Source organism: Nuphar pumila, chromosome 6, assembly GCF_984573655.1.
Source record: "Nuphar pumila chromosome 6, dmNupPumi1.hap1.1, whole genome shotgun sequence".
Lineage (NCBI taxonomy): Eukaryota > Viridiplantae > Streptophyta > Magnoliopsida > Nymphaeales > Nymphaeaceae > Nuphar > Nuphar pumila.
The window spans coordinates 101,680,747-101,691,003 of NC_143254.1; positions in this window are offsets into that span (position 1 = coordinate 101,680,747).

Here is a 10,257-nt window from a genome sequence, read left to right on the forward strand (position 1 = left end):
TGAAGAGGAATTTGCACATTTTGATTGTCTCTGAACCAAATCGACTCTTGGGATTCAAAAGTGTTTTGGGATACGAATCCCAACCCATTGGCATCTCTACATGTAAAGTCGTTCCTTTTACATACGAACGAGAGTGGATCAAGTTAGAGGTGAGGCACCTCTGACAGTAACACCGTCAAAGGTGCCATGAACGTCATTCATCTTAAAAATGAATGACACCCATCAAAACAGTGAATAGGCTCATTGTGAGCCGTTCATTTTAAACCATTATGATGTCATCCATATGAAACACAAATGACATCACAAAAAAGAGTGTGGCCTGTCCGTGATGAGTATCTCTGTATAGGTTTTGGATGTCATTCATCTTGAGATCAATGACATCTAGAAGTGCTTTGATGAAATATCATCAAATCAATGAGAATTAAACAACCAAAAATGATTGTACTGCTTTACAATTATTAAAATCCCTCTTATGTCAAAAAATTGTAAATATTTGAATATAAAATAACCATTTTAACCTTTGCATATGTGAACTTTATCTAGATATGTGAATTTTCTTCCAAATATGTGCCTAAATATGACATCCAAGATCTATAACAGACTTTGTGAATGATTTTTTATCTAAAAAATAAAAGATTTTGAAAAAACAAAAAACTAGACAAAAATACATTTTCAACGATACATGATTTGTTACAACCTTAGCAATGTTCCTAAAACATAAGATGGACAGGTACAATTGCGTCTATCTTGATTATTTTGTATTGTTTTTTGGCCACCTACATTAAAAATCTACAATAATAATGAAAAAGACAAAGGTAGATCAGGGCATTAGCTTTTCAATATCACCAAGATCACCTTGATCTGATAAGCGGTTGGAAAGAAACATCTTCTGAAAGATAGACTATTTGATTGTTCATGTCGGCAGATGATGTTTTTTTATTTTGATCTTAGAATTAAAAAATGAAGACCCTATAGCGGTTTTCAATTCTAACTCAAAATAATAAAGTTATAGGTTTATGTCTCAGCTTTCCAACAATTATAAAAATGCATGTTTTTGACATCGAATCTAAGAACAAAGACTTATTTGCATAAAATATATGAATATGCGAATTTTCTCATATATATGTGGGTTGTTTATATATATATATATGAATTTTCTCTTAAACATGTAAAATTTCTCATATATATGCAAATTTTCTCTTAAACATATGAATTTTCTCCTAAATATATGTAAAGTTCCTCTTATATATTTGAATTTCCTCTTAAATATATGTGAAGTTTCTCCTATATATGTGAATTTTCTTCTAAACATGCAAATTTGTTCTTAAAATATGCAAATATATGAATCTCCTCATATATATGTGGATTTTGTCCTAAATATGTGAATTTTCTCATGTATATTTAGATTTTCTTTTAAATATATACGAAGTTTTTCATATATATGTGAATTTTCTCCTAAACATATGAATTTTTGCATATATATGCAGATTTTTTCTTAAATATATGTGAAGTTCCTCCTATATATACAGATTTATTCATAAACATATGATTTTCCTCTTAAAATATACAAATTTTCTAATATGTATGCGAATTTCACATGTTTATGAGAAAATCTGCATATATAAGAGGAACTTCACATATATTTATGAAGAAATTCTCATATTTAAGAAAAAATTCACATATATATGAGAAAATTCATACGTTTATAAAAGAATCTGCACATATAAGAGGAACTTCCCATATATATGAGAAAATTCATACGTTTATAAAAGAATATGCACATATAAGAGGAACTTCCCATATATATGAGAAAATCTTTATATTCACATATTTTTTGCAAAATATTCTATGTTCTTATATTTGTATCTTTCTGATCCGATGTTGAAAACCTGCATTTTATAGTTGTTAAAAAGCTGAGACACATGTCCATAACTTTACCTTTTGATTCAGAACCAAAAAATCTTCTTGGGTTTCTGTTTTTTAGTTTTAAGACCGAAACAAAAATATGTCATACAGACAGGAACAATCAAACAATCTCTTTTAGAGGATATTTCTTCCTAACTGCTTATCAGATCAAGGTGATCTTAGCGGCATTGAAAAGTTCACATCCCGATCTGTCTTTATCGTTTTTACTATTGTTTTTTAGATTTTTAACGTAGGTGTCCGAAAAATAGTATAGAATAGTCAATATAGGTACAACTATGCCTATTTTAAGTGTTGTTGATGTTGTATCTCAATGCCTATTCATCATTTTTCAACGAATTAGGTGTCGTTAAAAAATACTTCTGTCTAGTTTCTTTGTTCTTTTTTGCATTTTTTAAAAATCTTTTATTTTTTAGGTTAAAAATCACAGATCTTGAATGCAATACTTGGACACATGTTTGAGAGGAAATTTGCATGTGTGAAGGTTAAAATAGTTTTTTTATGTTCAAATATTTTATGATTTTAATCATCAGGTAAATTTTGATAAATTGCAAGTTTTTTAGAAAAATGCATCATTTTTACTGTACAATAAAAGAGGCCTAAATGTTCTAAGGGGTTTTAATGTTTTAGAAACCAAAGAACGAAACACAAATTTATCATATAAACAGTAGTAACCAAAAGGATTTGTTCATCAATGGCACACTCGTGCTTCTAGTAGCAAAATTGAACGGTTTGATGGGCTTTTTAACAAAAAGAGTCTTGATCTATGTTGATCTTAGCCGTCCAACTACATCTAGAAGACTAGGGTCAGTCAATGGCAACTTGTGTTTTTGGTAGCATAATTGGAAGGTTTGATGGGCTTTTTTAACAAAAAGAGCCTTGATCTATGTAGATCTTAGCCGTCCAACTAGATGACTAGAATTGAATAGAGATGACAGTGGATCAGGCAGAGGCGAGGGACAAGGTCTTCACCCTTGCCCCGTCTCAAAATTCTGTCCTCCATCTCCGCCACCGGTTCAACACACAACTTCATACAAATTGATGTGATGCCTTCATCCCCGCACCTGTTTTGATTTTAACCTTTATCCCCGCTTCCATCACCATTTTATGTCATCCATCCCCAATCCAATTGGGCAATGCGAGGTGGGCCTCATTTTTCCTCATTCCACTGCCATCCTTAAAGGTATTTTAGTTATTTTACTAATGGGAGTTCAAGGATCGAGGATCGGGGATGGGGTGGGCGGAGGAATGCATACCCCCACACTGGTTTTGATTTTAACCTTCATCTCTGCCTCCATCCCTGTTTCATGTCCTTCGTTCCGATCCAAACAGAAAAGCCATGGGTGGGCCCCATTTTTTTAGGATAATCTCTTCGTAATAGCCTCCTTTTATCTGAAATTCCATGTCAAAAAACCTTGCTTTTTGAAATTATCTGATACAAACCTAGGTTTTTGTGAGCGTAGTCAAAAGAAAACTTACTTATTTTTAAGAAAAATTTCATTAGGGGCCAACGTTTAGCTTATAAGTCCAAATATGCGCCATTATTTTCTGAAATTCCAATTAAAACAATCAAATAGAGACTTCAGCTCACATCTATATTTTTGGAAAACGTGATTCCTTTTTTGTTTCCTGTATTGTCCCTTGAATATTGAAAAGTACTCATTCATCCTCGTTAAAAAAAGAAAAAACAAACAATTTGAACTCTTAACGATGGAGGTCGCTATTGTAATGTGACTTTTGATTTAACCTGAGCTAAAGGGCAATAATTTGAGGAAAAGTAGGCCCATATTTTAGATTTCAAAAACATGAGGCTTATATTTGAAATTAGAAGCAAAAGGTTGACCCACAAATGGAAATTGTCCATATTTTTTAAAATGCCAAAAGTACGCTTCTACCCTTTTTTCTCATTAATTAATATGCTTGTTATGACGTAAATTTTATAGGTATGCTATCCATTAAATCTGGTTTTGAATCTAACTTGAATTTGGGTTCTAGTTTTATATCTGAATCAGACTCTGATCTCACAATAAACCTATTGAATTTCAAGTAAAAAAAATGGATTTCATTGGAAGCAATTTTGACCACACCCAACTTTAATGCTTATTTGGTTCTAACCCGATTATACTTGATGAACTAACCCAAATTCGTATATATGCTATCCAATACAGAACTATGGGCCAGAACCTATCTTTGAAGATTGGTTCTAGTTTTAAACCCATATCCGACTTAAGTCTCACAAATAAAGTTTCAAATCCAATTAAAAAAAAGAGACCGTGTGACATGGGATCCACTGAAACAGAGTAATACCTGTTGACAGTGAGAGATCCAGGACTTTGCTTAAAGAGGGGGGGGGGGGGGGGCAAAAAAATTTTGTAGTGCCTAGAGCACCAGCAGCCCAGCTTCTAGCCAACAAACAACATCCGAGATTCAGGGTTTTAGTTTTGAAAATTTTTGTTATATTTTTCTATGGATGCGTGCATTAAATTAAAATAATAATAATAATAATAATAATAAAGAAAAACTTAGATCACAAATACAGAAATAGGACCCTTTCAAATTTTAACTTTTTTCTCATTAAAAAAGCATGTATCAAGAGCAAAAACTCAATCATTTGTTGATTCACTTTTGGGGTTCTTAAAACCCATTTTATTTTTCTAAATTAGGGCTCTAAAAGCCTTAATCCTAATCTTTTGATTGAGGGCATCTTAGCCCTAATCAAATCTGTTTACATTTTTTTTACCCTAAACCCCTTTTTCCTATAACTGAGATTGATATACTAGGTCAAAAAATCATTAAAGAAACCCTAAAATCATGTTCAAGAGGAAGAAAGAATCACACAGGCCAAAGAGAGAGAGAGAGAGAGAGAGAGCAGACCGTCAGGCTGTAGGCTGTGAGCATGCGGCCTGCTGTAGAGAGAGACAGACAGAGAGAGAGACCAGTCACTACAGTCGCCAGCGTGAAACTTTAGGAGGGGCTCGAGCCCCTTCTCGCCCCCCCGGATCCGCCCTTGCCTGTTGATTTTCATGTGAAAAATGGGCTGCGTAGCTTGATTCTAGCCCTTACCAACTATAATGCTTTCCAAAGTAGACCTTAATGAACATAAGTATATATTTATCTTAGATCCAAACCAAATTCGGATATATGTTATCTAAAACTGAAAATATGGGCAAAATCTATTTCGGACCTGGGTCAGAACTCTGATCCAATTTCAGTAATTTGTAGGTTCGTGACATCTAAGGGCGGGGCGGATGGATGTAAGTTCATAAGTTGTAAGAGGGTAGTTAGATATTTCTATGAGTTTTGGGAGGCTAGTCACATAATTTTAGTGAATAAGGTTAAAATAGAAATTTAAAGCACTTTAAAATGCTTTCCACGGTTACATACAAGTGACAAAGCTTCATCCAAGATCTTTATTTGTTCATTTGTCTCTACTGATCCTGATAAAGTGGGAGTCATGTTGGGTGACCCAAATATATTAGGTCTCTCGTTCTCCACAAGGGGCGAATTTGGGTGCCCAAGGATTCAAAGTTGATTATGGATTTGTTACGAGAGTTCCATGACCCTCCTATGGTGGGACACATAGGTATGTCCAAGACCTATTTTTGGGTCAAGGCATAAAGCGAGATGTAAGGAGTATGTGCAAAGGTGCCCAAAATGCCAAAGAAACATGTACGAAGGAACCAAACCACCAAGTCACCTCAACCCTTTGCCCATTCTAGAGCAGTCATGGGTGTCCATATCTATGGACTTCATTGAGGCACCTCCTGACTTACAAAAGAAAGTGATTGTTGTTGTGGTAGATCGTTTCACCAAGTGTGCACACTTTATTGGTTTACCCAAGACATACTTGATGAAATCGACAGTGAAAGCATTCATGGAGAACATCGAGAAGTTGTAGGATCGTACCCCACACTATCATGTGTGATAGAGATCTTACTATCATCAATGGGTTTTAGAGAGAGTACTTCACTCGCATTGGGGACCAAGATGTACTACAACTCGACCAACCATGTACCGCCCCAAAATTTCATAGGTTTGAAAAAAAAAAAGTTTGTTTTCAAAACACAACGAAAGTCTATTTTTTAAATCAAATCTAGATTTAACTTCAGACACGTCACATATTAAAAACCACATCAATCATTTACAAATTCATTTATTTCATAAATAAAAATCAGACTTTACAATTTACAATTCATAATACAAATACTTAGATGTAATTCAATCCATTCAGTGTCCAAACTCGAGTCCATGTGTACTATGCCATTAGTCCGCCAATTCCAAAGTACAAATTTTGGTCTATGTACCCCCAAACAAATTCAAACATATATTATAAAGTTATTATAGAGGTTGCATAATCATTGATCCCTACCTGCGGATCCAAATGGAATCAAACCTCCCGTAGTTGCGTTTAAAATAATTTATCTAAAAATTTGGCAGCACTTGTCTATTTTAGATTATGCAAACTAGAAATTAAATAAGGTTTCAATTTATCACGCATGCACGTATGTGTTTAAACATTAATAATTATCACAGCTGATGCAACATTTGCATCAACATAATTAAACACATCACATTATGTGTTTTCAATCATTCAATAAAATTTCCTAAAAATAAAAATAAATCATTTTAATTAAAATTGAATTGTGAAGGACTCAAACATGACATAACTACCATGAGTGTCCTCTTTATGGAACTCACCCTCTCCCTGCTGTATGTCGTCCACCTAGAAGAGGAAAGGGGGTGACTCACCCCTCCTTCCCTCTTAGATGTCATCCTAAGAAAGAGGAGATAAGTGTCAGCGCCAAACAGTTTTTAAAAGACAACTTTCAAAAACAGTCTAGAATTTTTTTAAAAATTCAAAAGAAGCACCTTAATTAATTACCTTTATACCCTTGGTCAATTTACAAAATAATCAAATTATCCTTTGGTATGAAATTACCTTTTTATGCTTAAATATTTTAACTATTTACCAGACTATACCTTTTGGGTAGTAAATTATCATTTTACCTTTATATGTTTTAAGAATTTATAAGTATATCTCTGAAATATGAATCCGCTAAAAATATCTAGATTCGATATTTGAATAATATCCAAATCTGTTAAAAGATATTCATTTGAATAATATCCAGATTTGTTAAAGATATCCATTTGAATAATATTCAAATTTATTTAAAAGATCCAATTCATCAAAATCAGTATTTAGAACCAACAAAAGATACAGATCCAAATTTTATTTAGATGAAGCATCTAGACTTTGGATCATATCTAAATTCAATTTAAAATTCATACGATAATATCTTTGATTTATTTATATTAGAAAAAACCCAAATATTACAAACCATCCATAAGCAAATGGCCAAACGGAGGTCACCAACTGCAAATTGGAGACATACTTGCAATGTTATGCTAGCGAATGCCCCAACAAATAGAACAAGTACTTGGCTTGGTTGCAATATGCTTACAACACCAACCACCATCCTGCCCTCAACATGTTCCTATATGAGGCACTCTATGGGCTGCCGTCACCCCCTAGTTGGCTCACCAATGAGCATAAGAGTTCTTCGATTTTTTTTGCACATCCTTAAGAAGAACACTAAGACCCAACAACGAATGGAGCAATTTCATAACAAGGGTCATAGCGATCAAGAGTTCCACGTAGGAGATTGAGTTCTTCTCAAGAGGTTGTCCAAAGGGCAAAAGTTGTTGTTTGAGCAGCCATACTCCAAGCTTATACCTAAGTTTTATAAGCTTATACCTAAGTTTTATGGTATGTACCAAGTAGAAGAGAGGCTTAACAAGTTTGCCTATCGTTTGAAGTTGCCCCTTACTGCATTGTTTCACCCAGTTTTTTTATGTAAGTCGTTTGGAACCATACTATGGATATCCACATATGAGTGAGGTAGATGCCTTTCGAGGAGAGAGCACCCCAACCTCTTAAGGTATTCAAGATGAGGTGCATAGAGCGTTCCTTATCGAACGGGATGAAGGCTGACCCGAAAGCAACTTGGGTGTGAGAAGATATATTGCGCAAGAAGTTCCTGCACTTTACCATACACACTCAAGCTCTAGACATGAGCACACCCACCTTGGGCTGCGTGTAGGGCATCATTTGGCCTAACTTTTGGCTTTTTTGTCTTTTAAATTATGACTTTAGTGGATTTGGATTCGCTTACTTGAATAAGATTCAAGGCCCAACTTGTGGTGGCCCGGATCCATGATAGGGAAACCCTCTTTATAAATAATTCTTAAAAGAGATACCCAACTTATGAATGAAATCTTGAGATTCTTAGTAGCTTTAGCTCTCTCATCTCTCATTCCTTCTTTTCCCTTTTTTTTTTCTCTTTCTTTCCTTTTCTTCTCTCTCTTCCTTTTCTTTCTTTCCTTTTCACTTTCTTTATTTTTCTTCCTTCCCCGTTTGCGCCCTTGCCTTGGGCTTTCCCCCTTGCTTGGGCATGAATATCTCTCTCTCTCTCTCTCTCTCTCTCTCTCTCTCTCTCTCTCTCTCTCTCTTACCTATCCCTCTTCCCCAGGGGTGGCAATCGGGTCAGGTTGGCGGGTCGGGTCGGCAGGTTGACGAGTCAGCATACCTCAATACGAACCCGACCCGTTTATTAAACGGGTCGGCTGTGGCAAACACGAACCCAACCCATTTATTAAGCAGGTAACCCGACACGACACGGTTAACCCGTTTAATAAACGGGTTAGCGGACGGGTTGGGTTCAGGTAAACAGATTGACGGGTCGGGTACGAGTAAATGGGTAAACGGGTTGGCGGGTCGGGTCGGATAAACGGGTTGGCGGGTCAGGGTCAGGTAAACGTGTCGACCCACCCGCCTAACCCATTTATTAAACGGGTCAGCCGGGTTGGCGGGTTGGCATACCCCTAACACGAATCCGGCCCGTTTAATAAACGAGTTAGGCAGGTCAACCCATTTATGACACAAACCCGTTTAAGCCAAACCCGAACCCCCGGCTAAGAAGCGGGTTGGCGGATAGTGTCATATTTTGCCACTCCTAGTTGCAACACCCCTATAGGCTCACAGCGGTGGTGTGGTGCCCTTCCGAAGAGGCCATAAGCCTCCGAAGACTCTGTTGTGTGCGTGGTAGTCGGCTCTTGGCCACTGCAACCCTCATTCATGTTTCAAAAGACCAGAACTGTTCCAGCAACATGTGAGAGACTTTCACACCTCATACCAGACGTCCATGGATAGATCTAAAGGCCTAGCAATCCTCCAAGAGCTTGTTTGGATCCTTAAAGGTATACCGGAAAATCAATCAGCCTCCCGGGGTTCTGTCGCGGTAGTTGAACTTACCAAAAGCACGTTTTTTCATTGCAGCTGGTCCTTCCATTGTGGGTGAGGTCCAGGGGTCACCCATATTTATTTGAGAGGCATTAGGACCCGAACGTGCAATAGATGTCTCATCACAAGCGCCGAATTCAAACCTTAGTAACCCGATCGTGCAAATACGTATTTGACTTGAACGTTGAGAGCATGGGCCACACCACACCACACCACACCACCTGGTGTAAGCTGATTTCATGAATGGCTTTTATTTTGCTTGGCTTGATATTTATATCAAGGACAAACAGTGGTTTAGTTGGTAGGGCTTGACACCCTGCAATATGTCCCACCACAAACGTTTAAAACCTTTTAGTTGCCCGGGAGCCTGCTACTTTGTTCTCAAGGCAAGGAACACTAGTCATCGGTGTCCAACTCTTGACGTTAATGCCTTAAACCCAGCCACCTAATCGGTTGTGTATAGGGATGTCAACGGCTCGGGTTTGGTTCGGACCCAGATGGAATCAGACTTAGACCAGATTTTTGGGTATGGCATCGAGTCCGGACCCTAGTTTAATCAGGTTCACTATAAGAAAAATCATACCCAAACCTTATAAGAACTATACATGAATCAAACCCGGACCATACCCGGTAAAACCATATTTTTATTATTTTTACATTGAAAAACTGTGGGTCTTAATCAGAACTCGGGTCGGGTCTGAGTCTGGTATAAAATTTCACAAACTATACCCAAGTCCATGTAGGTTCAAACCCGGGTCGTAATTAGGTCTTCTTATTTATCACCCAACCCAAACTCTATAGGGTTTGGTTCTTGTTATAATTTTTATTACATATAATAATATTTAAATGAAAATTATTTTTAAATATTAAATATCAAAACATGGTTTTTGATTGATTAAAAATTAAAAACTTTCTTTTTTTCACGTGTTTCATTTTTTTTGAAAAAAATTTGCAAACATGAGAGTCAAACCCGCATATCGTGTCCTCTTCCACGTATCTTTGTGACATTTCTTGTGCCTTGTGGGCTCGATCGG